Consider the following 16,093-nt stretch of genomic DNA (forward strand, 5'->3'; position numbering starts at 1 on the left):
GGATTTGAACTCATAACCCCTGGGTTGCTAGCAACCTGAAATGTCCTGCTACAGTGCAGCTACACCACCAGGTCTGAGAGCATAAATGAGAGATGGCTACAGACCTATTGGCAATAACACATTTCTGCACTTTGCAAAAAGCTGCCCACGATCAAGTAAATAATTGTCCAATTATCACCACCAACATTACATCAACGTAAAGCTCTACAGACTTTTGAACTCATGGCTTTGTTTTTTTCTCTGACATGCACTGTCAACGGTGGGACCTTTATATAGACAGGTGTGTGCCTTTCCAAATCATGTCCAATGAATTAAATTTACCACAGGTGGACTCCAAGTTTTAGAAACATCTCAAGGATGATCGATGGAAACAGGATCCATCTGAGCTCAATTTTGACTCTAATAGCAAAGGTTCTGAATACTTATGTAAATAAGGTATTTCTGTTTTATATTTTCAATACATTTGAAAAAAATTCTAAACTTGTTTTTCCTTTGTCATTATGGGGTATTGTGTGTGGATTGATGAGGAAAAAAACATCTGTTTATCCAGTTGAGAAAAAGGCTGTAATATAACAAAATGTGGATAAAGTGAAGGGGTCTGAATGCACTGTAGTCCCATGATGCTTGTGGGTGTCATCAATCAAAACGGATTACACCATCTTGTTCGTGAGAGTCATCTTTCCATAGTTTGTTTGAAAACCATTCGGAATCTAAAGACGTTTTTGTGAGAAGACCGATTTTCTGGATGTCTCATGGTTTGACAAACACCGCTCTGCCACCTTTCGCCACAGATGGGGGATGGCGACATTGGCAGATGCAGTGGATTGATACGCAGCCCATGCAAACAATATCTCTAGCTTAAACTGACAGATTTCAATTATTACGCTAATTAGATTTCTAGAGGCTAAGATAAGTGCATGTGATACCAGAGCGGCATACAATATTTCATTTATATCTAGTCACCATGTTATTGTAGTACAAGTTTCTTCCTAGACCATCAGTTCAGTGAGTATGACGGATTGGCAACAGTAAGTTACTGTGAATTGTACAATAACCCACCTGCAACTACTTCACAGTAAGCTATTGAAAATTAAACATTTTACTTCCTGTGAACCAGCATCCATTAAGCTACTGGAAAATGCACAGTAACATCTTTACATTGCAGTTCTTACAAAGCGATTGCAGACCTGACAGTGTCAAAAGAGGTGCTCAACCATCATCATCATAATGATTAAACAACTTAAACTGGTACAACATTTCCATTGACGGTTGACACAAATATAACATATTTTAAACCATACAGCAAATACAACATATTCCAGCACATTGCCCCTAACAGCTGTAGAAATACATTCAAAGTTGTTTACACTATTTTCATCACTACTCAGTAAGCTTGTAGTTTCCTATAAAACATTTTTTTTATATCCTAATCATTTTTATGCAATATCAAGTGAGGCATGCCAAGCTAATTTGCAGACATTACACATACAGTACCAGTCAAAGGTTTGGACACGCCTACTCATTCAAGGGTTTTTCTTTATTTGCACTATTTTCTACATTGTAGAATAATAGTGAAGACATCAAAACGTTGAAATAACACATGGAATCATGTAGTAACCAAAAAAATGTTAAAGTAGCCACCCTTGCCTTTGACAGCTTTGCACAGACTTGGCATTCTCTCAACCAGCTTCACCTGGAATGCTTTTCCAACAGTCTTGAAGGAATTCCTACATATGTGACCGACCACCTTGATTTGGTCTTATGTAGCAACATTTTAAATTGTGTTTTTTACAATTGATAAAAGCAAAGATACAGAGCTACAAAATGGTATATCATACACTGTATTTGAGGATCAATGGGAAAGTAATTCTGCTTTGAAAGTTGATAAACTTGTAACCTCACTTTTGAGAAAATGGCCTTTGAATGTTTTGGTACCTACTGGAGAGCTATTATTTGTCTACACCCATTCAGCATCGTTCACACCCTCTTAACCTCTATGGGCTAGGTGGGACGCTAGCGTGCCACCCGTGGTGCACTCCATCAACAGCAGGTGCATTTCAAGAGCGGCAAATTTGAATCCAAATAAATGTCAAAATTCAAATTTTTCAAACATACAACTATTTTACACCCTTTGAAAGATAAACATCTCCTTAATCTAACCACGTTTTACGATTTCAAAAAGGTTTTACGGCGAAAGCATAAATTTAGAGTATGTTAGGACAGTACATTTACAAGAGTTGTGTGTAATTTTTTGTCAAGTCAAAGACAGGGTCACCAAAACCATAAAACCAGCTAAAATGATGCACTAACCTTTTACAATCTCCATCAGATGACACTCCTAGGACATTATGTTAGACAATGCATGCATTTTTAGTTCTATCAAGTTCATATTTATATCCAAAAACAGCGTTTTACTATGGCATTGATGTTGAGGAAATCGTTTCCCTCCAATAACCGGCAGTCAAGTCAGCGTCACAAATTAAATAATTCAAATTAGAAAACATTGGTAAAATATTATATTGTCATTTAAAGAATTATAGATTTACATCTCTTGAACGCAATCAACTTGCCAGATTTAAAAATAACCTTACTGGGAAATCACACTTTGCAATAATCTGAGCACTGCGCCCAGAAAAATACGCGTTGCGATACAGACTAGACGTCATGTTGGGGAGATCTAAAATCGAAAATACTATGTAAATAATCCATTACCTTTGATTCTCTTCATCAGATGTCACTTCCAGGTATCACAGGTCCATAACGAATGTAGTTTTGTTCAAAAAAGCTCATCATTTATGTCCAAAAATCTCCGTCTTGTTAGCACATGATCTAAGCCAGCCGGACTTCTCGTCATGAACGAGGGGAAAAAATATATTTACGTTCGTTCAAACATGTCAAACGTTGTATAGCATAAATCATTAGGGCCTTTTTTAACCAGAACATGAATAATATTCAAGGTGGACGAATGCATACTCTTTTATAACGTATTGGAACGAGGGTACCCAACATGAACTCGCGCGCCAGGTGTCTAATGGGACATCATCGTTCCATGGCTCTTGTTCGGTCAGATCTCCCTCCAGAAGACTCAAAACACTTTGTAAAGGCTGGTGACATCTAGTGGAAGCAATAGGAAGTGCCAAAATATTCCTCAGCCCCTGTGTTTTTCAATGGGATAGGTTTAAAGGTAATACAACACATCAGGTATCCACTTCCTGTCAGAAAATGTCTCAGGGTTTTGCCTGCCAAATGAGTTCTGTTATACTCACAGACACCATTCAAACAGTTTTAGAAACTTTAGAGTGTTTTCTATCCATATATAATAAGTATATGCATATTCTAGTTACTGGGTAGGATTAGTAACCAGATTAAATCGGGTACATTTTTTTTATCCAGACGTGCAAATGCTGCCCCCTAGCCCTAACAGGTTAAGCTTGAGCCCCACCCATCTCTTTAACCTGATATGGATAGGGGGCAGTATTTTCATGGCCGGATGAAAAAAAACGTACCCCATTTTAAACTGGTTACTACTCTTGCCCAGAAATGAGAATATGCATGTTATTAGTAGATTTGGATAGAAAACACTGAAGTTTCTGAAACTGTTTGAATGGTGAGTATAACAGAACTCACATGGCAGGCAAAAACCTGAGAAAAAGTCAACCAGGAAGTGGAGGATCTGAGAATTGTAGTTCTTCTTTCTAGTCCCTATCGAAACTATGGATCATTTCTAACAAAAACAACAATTCTTGTGGAAGTAGCAGTCCTGGGAGTGCATTCTGACGAAGATCAGCAAAGGTAAGAGCATATTTCTAATACTAATTCTGAGTTTAGGTTGCCCCGAACTTGGCGGGTGTCTGTATAGCTTTCTGTGATGGCGAGCTATGTACTCAGAATATTGAAAAATGTGCTTTCTCCGTAAAGCAATTTTAAAATCTGACACAGCGGTTGCATAAAGGAGTTCTGTATCTATAATTCTTAAAATAATTGTTATGTATTTTGTCAACATTCATGATGAGTATTTTTGTAAATTCACCGACTGTTTTTGGTGGGAATACATTTTCTGAACATCACGTGCCAATGTAAAATGCTGTTTTTGGATATAAATATGAACTTGATTGAACAAAACATACATGTATTGTGTAACATAATGTCCTAGGAGTGTCATCTGATGAAGATCGTCAAAGGTTAGGGCTTCATTTAGCTGTGTTTTGGGTTTTATTGACATGTCATTGCTTGGAAAATGGCTGTGTGGTTATTTTGGTCTATGTACTCTCCTAACATAATCTAATGTTTTGCTTTCGCTGTAAAGCCTTTTTGAAATCGGACAATGTGGTTGGATTAAGGGGAAGTGTATCTTTCAAATGGTGTAAAATAGTTGTATGTTTGAGAAATTGAAATTATTGGATTTTTGAGGTTTTTGTATTTCGCACCACGCTGTTCCATTGGATATTGGCTAGGCGTTCCGCTAGCGGAACGTCTGGCCTCAACAGGTTTTCACCTCTCAAAGGCCAGTGGGACGTCCCACCTACGTAACAGCCAGTGGAATCCCGTGGCGCGTTATTCAAATACCTTAGAAATGCTATTACTTCAATTTCTCAAACATATGACTATTTTACACCATATTAAAGACAAGACTCTCGTTAATCTAAACACACTGTCCGATTTCAAAAAGGCTTCACAACGAAAGCAAAACATTAGATTATGTCAGCAGAGTACCCAGCCAGAAATAATCAGACACCCATTTTTCAAGCTAGCATATAATGTCACATAAACCCAAACCACAGCTAAATGCAGCACTAACTTTTGATCTTCATCAGATGACAATCTTAGGACATTATGTTATACAATACATACATGTTTTGTTCAATCAAGTTCATATTTATATCAAAAACCAGCTTTTTACATTAGCATGTGATGTTCAGAACTAGCATACCCCCCGCAAACTTCCGGTGAATTTACTAAATTACTCACGATAAACGTTCACAAAAAACATAATTATTTTAAGAATTATAGATACAGAACTCCTCTATGCACTCGCTATGTCCGATTTTAAAATAGCTTTTCGGTGAAAGCACATTTTGCAATATTCTAAGTAGATAGCCCGGCATCACAGGGCTAGCTATTTAGACACCCACCAAGTTTAGCCCTGACCAAAGTCAGATTTACTATAAGAAAAATGTTATTACCTTTGCTGTTCTTCGTCAGAATGCACTCCCAGGACTTCTACTTCAATAACAAATGTTGGTTTGGTTCAAAATAATCCATAGTTATATCCAAATAGCGGCGTTTTGTTCATGCGTTCAAGACACTATCCGAAAGGGTAAAGAAGCGTGACGCGCACGACGAGTTTCGTGACAAAAAAATTCTAAATATTCCATTACCGTACTTCGAAGCATGTCAACCGCTGTTTAAAAACAATTTTTATGCCATTTTTCTCGTAAAAAAGCGATAATATTCCGACCGGGAATCTGTGTTTTAGTACAAAGAGAGAGAAAATAAAAACATGGGGTCGCCTCGTGCATGCGCCTCAGTCTCATTGTCCTCTGATAGACCACTTACCAAAGGCGCTAATGTTTTTCAGCCAGGGGCTGCCTCGACATCATTCAGCTTTTTCCCGAGTTCTGAGAGCCTATGGGAGCCGTAGGAAGTGTCACGTTACAGCAAAGATCCTAAGTTTTCAATAAAAAGAGTCAAGAAGCCCAAGGAATGGTCAGAGAGGGCACTTCCTGTACAGAATCTTCTCAGGTTTTTGCCTGCCATATGAGTTCTGTTATACTCACAGACACCATTCAAACAGTTTTAGAAACTTTAGGGTGTTTTCTATCCAAAGCCAATAATTATATGCATATTCTAGTTTCTGGGCAGTAGTAATAACCAGATTAAATCGGGTACGTTTTTTATCCGGCCGTGTAAATACTGCCCCCTAGCCCTAACAGGTTAAGCGTTGATCTGCACGTTCTGTCAGAACAGTGAAGCTCCCAAGCAAACGTTGGCTAGCTACTTCCAGACACAAATGAGAGAACAGCTAACTGACCATTTTACTTGCCTTAGCTGAGCTGGTTAGGCTGTTTTATGGTATCCAGAGCGTTGGTGACTGCAACTGTGCTGCTGGCAACAATTTATTATTTTTTGCCAACGTTTACTGACACCGGCCATATTCAAAGGGTGTTGATTATTTGTAAATTTGTCAGTTATTCTGCGATCTGGCACACTCAGACGAGAGTGCTCTGAAATCTGAGTAGATAGCCAGAGCAAATTTACCAGCTACGTCTATCAACAGCTGTCGTGGTGACATTCTATTGAAATGCTTACTTGCATAGTGGAGTCTTTTGTTAAGACATGTAGCTAGCTAGCTAGCCTCTTATGGACAAGCTAGCGGAACGCCTCACCAATATCCAATGGTAGCGCCTGGCGCGAAATACGAAAAACCTTAAATGCTATAATTTCAATTTCTCAAACATATGACTATTTTACACCATTTGAAAGATAAGACTCTCCTTTATCTAACCACATTGTCCGATTTCAAAAAGGCTTTACAGCGAAAGCAAAACATTAGATTGTCAGGAGAGTACCCAGCCAGAAATAATCACACACCCATTTTTCAAGCTAGCATATATGTCACAAAAACCAAAACCACAGCTAAATGCAGCACTAACCTTTGATCTTCATCAGATGACACTCCTAGGACATTATGTTATACAATACATGCATGTTTTGTTCAATCAAGTTCATATTTATATCAAAAACCAGCTTTTTACATTAGCATGTTTTGTTCAGAACTAGCATACCCACCAAAAACTTCCGGTGAATTTACTAAATTACTCACGATAAACGTTGACAAAAAACTAATTATTTTAAGAATTATAGATACAGAACTCCTTTATGCAATCGCGGTGTCCGATTTTAAAATGGCTTTTCGGTGAAAGCACATTTTGCAATATTCTGAGTAGATAGCCCGGCCATCACGGCTAGCTATTTTGACACCCACCAAGTTTGGCCCTCACCAAACTCAGATTTACTATAAGAAAAATTGGATTACCTTTGCTGTTCTTCGTCAGAATGCACGCCTAGGACTTCTACTTCAACAACCAATGTTGTTTTGGTTTGAAATAATCCATAGTTATATCCAAATAGCTCCGTTTTGTTCATGCGTTCAAGTCACTATCCGAAGGGTGACGCGCCGGTGCGTTTCATGACGACAAAAAAATTCTAAATATTCCATTACCGTACTTCGAAGCATGTCAAACGCTGTTTAAGATCAATTTTTATGTGATTTTTCTCATAAAATAGCGATAATATTCCAACCGGGAGACGTTGTATTCGTTCAAACACTGAAAGAAAAAAATGGAGTCGTCACGTGCACGAGCGCCTCAGTGTCATTGTCCTCAGAAGGACCACTCACCAAAACCCATGCTGTTTTTCGCCCAGAGACTGCAGAGCTATCATTCCACGTTCTGGTACCTTCCTAGAGCCAATGAAAGCCTTAGAAAATGTCACGTTACAGCACAGAGGCTGTATTTTCGATAGAGAGGCTACAGAAGGACAAGAAATGGTCAGACAGGGCACTTCCCATGTAGAATCTTCTCAGGTTTTGGCCTGCCATGTGAGTTCTGTTATACTCAGACACCATTCAAACAGTTTTAGAAACTTCAGAGTGTTTTCTATCCAAATCTACTAATTATATGCATATTCTAGTTTCTGGGCAGGTTTAATAACCAGATTAAATCGGGTACGTTTTTTATCCGGCCGTGAAAATACTGCCCCCTGTCCCAAACAGGGTAGGTAAACAATGAACCATAATCCCAACTCATGACGTTACCTCCCTGCATGAATCTGCAGGTAGCTAACCAACCAGGCTCGATGTTAGCTATCTAACATTAGGCAATAACTGCAAATGACTCTGAGATAAAAATAACAACATCATACATGTAACGTTAGCTAGTGAGCCAGCCAGCTAACGTTAGCTAGCTAACAGTACACTTTAACTTGAAATTAAAACAACTTTGTCAAAATTAGAAACGTGTAATATCTGAAAATGTAGCTAGCTAGAATATCTTACCTGAATATAACATGGATGGACGCCTTTCCCGGTCACAGGATTCCATGGTTGCCCTTAGTTTGAAGATGCAATCTGGAGACCAGTGTTTTCTCCACCTCCTTAGCTGTCATACTCTAATTCCACTGATTTTCAATCCGTGGTCCCCTAGAAAGTGGAGAGGAACACTTATGCAGTTCTACTGCGCTATACGTCCGTCCTAACCATGCATGAACAAGGGAATCTGTATTTGGAGAGCCTGTTTCTGTCTGGCCCTTGACTTTGATGCAGGGCATGTGGTGTCCATATCCTCTTCATGGCAAAACTTCCTGATCTTCTCAAAAAGATTAGTTTGTCTGGCTGTGTCCAGTCTAGGTGGTGCTTGTACAGGCAGACCATCTATGGGAGGAAGGATGCCAGCATTGCGCAGCAGATGTAATAACTTGGTCCCGACTGAGTCCGAATGCTCCTTGGCGACAACAACACCAGGCTCCAGAGCATTGAAGCTGTAAAATGGGAAATAACCAAATATATTGAGAAGACATTACAACCTTGCACAACATGAATTCACCTCCCAAGTTTAGATAAGAAGAATAACCTCATACAGTGCAATGAAAATTATATTCACCTGAGGTGCAGGTACTGCTTGATCTGTGGCAGTGGCCTGAAGTACGGAGTCAGGTGTTGTTGCCAGCCATAGCTTTCCACCAGCACCGTACCATCCTCCAGTCCAACCAGCTGTGGGATGTTGACCCGTGTCAGTGCTTTCCTTCACAACACCAGCAATCTCAGACAGTGCCAATCATGTTGGCGGTCAATTAAATAATCAAAACCTGTTTATGCTTTACATACCAAATGTTGTCATCGATTCCTTGTAGACATGCCACACGGCTGCTTTTGTCACATGGGATGGCAGCAGCTTTCCACAAAGTGTTTGTGTCCTGGGTGGCATCCTGGTAATACTATTGCATTATCCTCTGCGTCGTTGTTGAAGTTCACCACTCGCTGCAAGTCCTCGTCCTTCAGGTGTAGCCTGTGCTGGCTTGGGACAGCTCTCTTTTTGATGGGAGGCATTAACCATTCTCCTTCTATGACTGGTGGAGGAGAGTCAGGCATGTTCTACTGATCCTGAAAGACAAATTACAGATACAAATATTTTAGCTTTATTTTTATACAGTAGATCACCGTCAGACACACCTGGCTAACTTGATGGGTCGTCAACTAGCTAGCTAACAGTAAGCTTTACCTTCGTCTTTTGTTTAGACATGCAGCTAGCTAGCTAAAAAATAAACCATAATCCCAATCCATAGAGTACTAGCAATACAAACCAATTGTCATAGCTAGCTAAAGTTGACCAAATAGGTTAAATTTTAGCTAATTATCTAGCTAACATTAGTCTATAACTAGCAATTTCAAATGGCATTCTCAGAAAATTACTACACACAGATCATAAACATAATGTTAGCCAGTGAGCCATCTAACATCAGCTAGCTAGCTAACAGTAAGCTTTAATTTGCAAGGAAAACAAATTTCCGACAAATTTAGAAACGTATAATATCTGAAACTGTAGCTAGACTCTTACCCGTATACATGAATGAACACTTCACGGCAGACTGCAACCCCTTTCATTAAATAAGACGTCCTGTGTAGTTTCCTTTTTGTTTGTACAACTTTCTTGGCCCGTTGTGTCAAGTCTCTCTGGTTCACACTGTGTACAATGCCATAAGAGTCATCTTAACCTTTAGCCCCCAACCAAACTCTGACAATTTGACTTGCCCTGGCAGAGCTGGTTAGATTGTTTTCATGTTATCCAGAGCGTTGTTGACTGTAACTGTGCACCTGGCAACAATTGAATTGCTCTTTTTTGTCGACCTTTACTGACACCGGCCATATTCAACGGGTGTTGAGCGTTCGTAAATTCATCAGTTATTCTGCGCTCCGGTACACTCAGACGAGAGTGCTCTGAAATAGTTGTTGCAGTGACATTCTATTGAAATGGATACTTGCATGGTGGAGTCTTTTAAGTATTACTTTGCGATACATTTTTTAAAAAAAAGCAGCGTTAGACAGGATAACCTACACGTACTAACCAGCTCAAATAGACGGAAGCATGCTATATGGCAGACCAATCCAAACTCATCTCTCGGCATGTCCAGCCCACGCATTATCTCAGCCAATCATGGCTAGCGGGAAGGTTGCAGACTTTTTCTGTGGCTTAACCAACTAGGCCCGTAACTAGGCCCCCAACTAGGCCCCGAAGTTCACATGTTCTAGGAGGCATTTCTGCCAAAAAAAGGTTTATGTTCTAACGGCTCTCCTGTGATGTAGTGACCCACGACATACGCCTAGTTTCCTGAAACAGGTCACATATGCTGAGCACTTATTATCTGCTTTTCCTTCACCCTGCGGTCCAACTCATCCCAAACCATCTCATTGGGTTGAGGTCGGGTGACTGTGGAGGCCAGGTCATCTGATGCAGCACTCCATCACTCTCCTTCTTGGTCAAATAGCCCTTACACAGCTTGGAGGTGTATTGGGTCATTATCCTGTTGAAATCAAATGGTAGTCTCACTAAGCTCAAACCAGATGGGATGGCATATCACTGCAGAACGCTTTGGTAGCCATGCTAGTTGTGTGCCTTGAATCCTAAATAAATCACAGTGTCACCAGAAAAGCACCATCACACCACCTGCTCCATGCTTCATGGTTGGAACTACACATGCGGAGATCATCCATTTACCTACTCTGCGTCTCACAAAGACACAGCGGCTGGAACTCAAAATAAAACATTTGGACTCATCAGACCAAAGGACAGATTTCTACCGGTCTAATGTCGATTGCTCGGGTTTTTTGGCCGAAGTCTCTTCTTATTATTTGTGTCCTTTAGTAGTGGTTTCTTTGCAGCAATTCGACCATGAAGATCTGATTTCACGCAGTCTCCTCTGAACAGTTGATGTTGGGATGTCTGTTACTTGAACTCTGTGAAGCATTTATTTGAGCTGCAATTTGAGGCTGGTAACTCTACTGAACTTATCCTCTGCAGCAGAGGTAACTCTGGGTCTTCCTTTCCTGTGGTGGTCCTCATGAGAGCCAGTTTCATCATAGTGCTTGATGGTTTTTGCGACTGCATTGAGGAAACTTTCGAAGTTCTTGGAATTTTCCGGTTCAACTGACCTTCATGTCTTAAAGTAATTATGAACTGTCGTTTCTCATTGCTTATTTAAGCTGTTCTTGCCATAATATGGACTTGGTCTTTTACCAAATAGGGCTATCTTCTGTGTGCCACACCAACCCTGTCACAGCACAACTGATTGGCTCAAACACATTGAGGAAAGAAATTCCACATATTAACTTTTAACAAGGCACACCTGTTAATTGAAATGCATTCCAGGTGACTACCTCATGAAGCTGGTTGAGAGAATGCCAAGAGTGCAAAGCTGTCATCAAGGCAAAGGGTGGCTGCTTTGAAGAATCTCAAATATATTTTTGTTGAACACTTTTTTGGTTACTACATGATTCCAATTGTGTTATTTCATAGTTTATGTCTTCACTATTATTGTACAGTATAGAAATTAGTAAAAATAAATGTAAAAAGTAAATAAATGTAAAATGTTTTATCACATTGCTTTACATGTCATGTTATCACATTAACTTCACAAAATCAAACCATTACAATTGAAGTAATAAAATGGTATGGGGATTTTAAATTAAATGGTACACTGTTCAGCTAAAATATGACCCCGTCTGGGATTTGAACGCTCATCCTCTGGATTTGTGGTACATTGCTCTTTCTGCTGTGGTACAAAGTCTAACATTTCCCTGCGTATTCATTACTTATACTTTGGCACTCTTTTGCTATGTGCAGAGACATCCTGCACTGCTAATTTAGTTATCAGTTGTTCTGACTATTCTGTCATCATTGAATTCATTTACTTATTTCAGCAAGCTCGATTATGGTGATATATGTAAACTATGAACAAGTATGTTACACTCTATGAGAACCAAAGCGGTTTTCATGTTTGGTCACCTTCGCCTTTGGACAGAGAATATCATATAGCTACTCAAAAGAACTAGCTGGAGATATACCCAAAGCATAAAATGTGAGTTTGGAGTTCTCAGTTTGCTCGTTCCAACCATCATTTTTAAAATGACAGCCAAATGTTTCACACTTACTTTTTCCTCCCGATGTAGCATGTGTGTGATATCACATTGCTCATGTTCCATCTCAATAAGTCATACATATGACACTGTTTAGGTATGGAAAAATGCCTGGCTATTGCAAGCTCAGTGGAACGTGGGCTGCTCTTACCTCTTCCACCAAAGTCAGTGTTTCAAAGTGAAGCTGGTTATCAACCGACTCACTTCCAGGCCCCACACCAGGTTCCGGTCCTGGACAATATTCATATTAATATTTGATATTTGCTATGCACTGGCTCCATCGCATCAGGCTGCAGGCCTAGATGTTGGACATTCACAAAATGGCTACCAGATGTGCGAATTAATGGAAAATTGGGTATTCTTATGCACGCAAGCGGACAAAAAGGGAAGGCTGACTTTTTTTTGTTGCTTTTGTTTCACTAGGACTTTTTTTTAAATGATGCTCAACTCATTTGGGCTGTAAGCCTTGTCTGATTTATCCTCTCAGCAGCTCTGTCTGGACAGTGTTACGAGAAGAACAATCCATCAATGCATATTGACGTGTGTAGGCTCGCAGTAAAGGTCCAGACAACGCTGCATTGTACTGTAGTCATGTCTTATATCCAACTGTCAAGAGAGTGGGTTTTTCATATATTTGATTCTACACACACCAGCCCTTTGCAAGTTCCCCCCCGCCCCAAGCCGTAAAACATGTTTTCCACCACTTCCCACTTATCCCGTAAGCCCCACCCTCCCGAAACATTCTAAGTTGTTCCCGCCATCTAAGGGCCAACATCTTTTTTTGTGGCCGTGCTGCCTGCCAACAGTAATCGTCTGATCGATTGACAGATTCAAAGAGCCATCATCTTGAAGTAACATAGTAGATTCAACGCAATTAATATTTATACTGCATTCGGAAAGTATTCAGACCCCTTCATTTTCTCCAAATATTGGTACATTACAGCCTTATTCTAAAATTGATTTAAAAAAGTATCCTCAACCTACACATAATACCCCATAATTAAAAAGCAAGTTTATTAAAAATAAAACAAATACCTTATTTACGGAAGTATTCAAACCCTTTGCTATGCGACTCGAAATTGAGCTCAGGTGCATCCTGTTTCCATTGATCCTCCTTGATGTCTCTACAACTTTATTGGGAGTCCACCTATGGTAAATTCAATTGATTGGACATGATTTGGAAAGGCATACACCCGTCTAAATAAGGACCCACAGTTGACAGTGCATGACAGAGAAAAAAACCAAGCCATGAGGTCGAAAGGAATGGTCCATAGAGCTCTGAGACAGGATTATATCGAGGCACAGATCTGGGGAAGGGTACCAAAAATGTCTGCAGCATTGAAGATCCCCAAGAACACAGTGGCTTCCATTCTTAAATGGAAGAAGTTTGGAACCACCAAGACTCTTCCTAGAGCTGGCTGCCCAGCCAAACTGAGCAATCAGGGGAGTAGGGCCTTTGTCAGGGAACCCAATGGTCACTCTGACAGAGCTGCAGAGTTCCTCTGTGGAGATTGGAGAACCTTCCAGGAGGACAACCATCTCTGTAGCAATCAGGCTTTTATGGTAGAGTGGCCAGACGGAAGACACTCCTCAGTAAAAGGCACATGACAGCCAACTTGGAGTTCGCCAAAAAGCACCCAAAAGACTCTGGTCTAATGAAACCAAGTTTGAACTCTTTGGCCTGAATGCCAAGCGTCACATCTGGAGGACACCAGGCACTGCTCATCACTTGTCCAATACCATCCCAATGGTGAATGTCCTTGAGTGGCCCAGGCAGAGACCAGACTTGAACCTGATAACTGTGCAGCGACAATCCCCATCCAACCTGACAGATCTTGAGAGGATCTGCAGAGAAGAACGGGAGAAACCTGCCAAATGCTGCTGTGCCAAGCTTGTAGCATCATACTCAAGGCTATAATTGCTACCAAAGGTGCTTCCACAAAGTACCGAGTAAAGGGTCTGAATTCTTATTTACATAAGGTATTGGATTTTTAATACATTTGCAAAAAAAAGGAATAAACTTTCTTTGTCATTATGGGGTATTGTGTGTAGATTTGAGGAAAAAACAATTGTGTCAATCTTTGAATAAGGCTGTAACAAAATGTGGAAAAAGTGAAAGGGTCTGAATACTTTCCGAATGTACTGGACCTTGAAATCCATTTTGTAACTTTGTCCAAGAAGCATTTAACTGCAGGTCACTCCCACATATGAAGGAATGTGCCTACCTGATTTAGGGGACACAGTGAACAGTTGGAAGTTGGGGCCAATTTCATCGTTAAACTTTTCCTTTTCCAGTCTGAGCAAACTTAATATATACGTTGATTGTTCGGATTACGTGATGCCAAGGCCATATTGTTCCAATTCACTTAAATCTGTGGACCAAACTTTTTTTTTTATGACTCTCTCAGAATGCGTAATGTATACGCTGGGAATCGGAAAGCAACTGCAGGTGGTGAGTTTAATAAACGGAACATCGAACACGAGTAGCGTATAGACATGAAACACAAACAATACTGACTGGGGAAAGGACCTAAGGGAGTGCCAGACATGGAGGTAATGAGTCCAGGTGTGTCTGATGATGTGCACTTAATGATTGATGCCAGGTGTGCGGAATGATGATCCCAGGACCGGTGGTTAGTATACCGGCGACTTTGAATGCCGGAGGGTAGGAGCGGGAGTAGATGTGACAATGCCCCCCCTCCCCCGGATGCGCGGCTCCAGCTACAGGACGACGCCGACCAGAGGGATGGCCCCGAGGACGAGGAGCGGGCCAGGTGGCAAAGGTGGAAATCACGGATGATGTTGGGATCCAGAATGTCCTCCACCGGAACCCAACACTGCTCCTCTGGGCGGTACCCCTCCAGAGACGAGCCAACCCCGACGACATTGGAAGTCCGGTTGAGATAGTTCCGGACCACCCTGTATGAGAGGTGGAGGGGTGTCGTGGGAGACATCATCAGCTAGGTGACCAGGAACCACCGGCCTGAGAAGGGACACATGGAAAAAGTGAGATACCGTAGTCACTGGGAAGCTGTAACCTATATGTCACCTTGTTGACCCTCCGGAGAACCTTGAACGACCCCAGAAACCGGGGGCTCAGCTTCAAAAAGGGCCGGCAGAGTGGGAGGTTCCTAGTAGAAAGCCAGACACGATCCCCAGGGTCGTACACTAGTGTCTCACTGCGGTGGTGATCTGCCTGCTCCTTTTGATGATGGATAATGCGCTGGAGTCTCATGTGAGCGTTGTGCCACACTCTGCGCGCCTGAACCACTCATCAACCACAGAAGTGTCGGTCTGGCCCGGGGTCCACGAAGCTAGGGCCGGCTGAAAACCCAAAACACATTGGAAGGTGGTCTACCCAGTGGAGGAGTGACATAGCGAGTTCTGGGAGTACGCCGCCCATGGAAGGAATCAAGCCCACTTTCCCTGCTGGTCCTGACAGTGACTCCTCAGGAACCTCTCCAGCTCCTGGTTCATCCTCTCCACCTGCCCGTTGGACTGAGGCCTATACCTGGAAGTGATGCTGACCGTGACCCCGAGCTTCTCCATAAAGGCTTTCCATACTCGTGATGTGAATTGGGGGCCACGGATGAACATAATGTCCTCCGGAAGGCCATAATATCTGCTGGAATAGTGTCTTAGCGACCTGGAGAGCACTGGGGAGACCAGAAAGAGGGATTAAACGACAGGATTTAGAAAATCTGGTGGTGAAACCATCAGAGAGGAGATCAGTAACAAAGTCAATGGATAGATGGGACCAGGGATGCTGAGGCACAGGAAGGAGTTTCCCACGGGAAGGAGATGGGATTTGAGCATTGGGGCGGAAGGGAAACGTCCCTTGAGTAGACGGAAGGCCCTGTTGGCCGCTGGGCTCCACACCAACCTACGGGGACCACCCTTTCT

General features: G+C 41.5%; 1 protein-coding gene across 4 annotated transcripts in view; it reads left to right on the forward strand.

The window, feature by feature from the left end:
- The window catches only part of sugct (succinyl-CoA:glutarate-CoA transferase), a 233,569-nt gene that overhangs the window by 115,831 nt on the left and 101,645 nt on the right, over positions 1-16,093 (forward strand). Inside the window, exon 13 of one of the 4 annotated variants that reach the window (XM_014180626.2) lies at positions 1-244. This exon is cut by the window's left edge and continues 2,229 nt beyond it. The exons of the other annotated variants lie outside the window; for them this stretch is intronic. The gene's annotated coding sequence lies outside the window, so the exon portion shown is untranslated. Of the gene's footprint in view, positions 245-16,093 lie in introns of those variants that run through there. 4 annotated transcript variants of the gene reach the window in all.

This window comes from Salmo salar, chromosome ssa29 (assembly GCF_905237065.1).
Source record: "Salmo salar chromosome ssa29, Ssal_v3.1, whole genome shotgun sequence".
NCBI classification, from domain to species: Eukaryota; Metazoa; Chordata; class Actinopteri; order Salmoniformes; family Salmonidae; genus Salmo; species Salmo salar.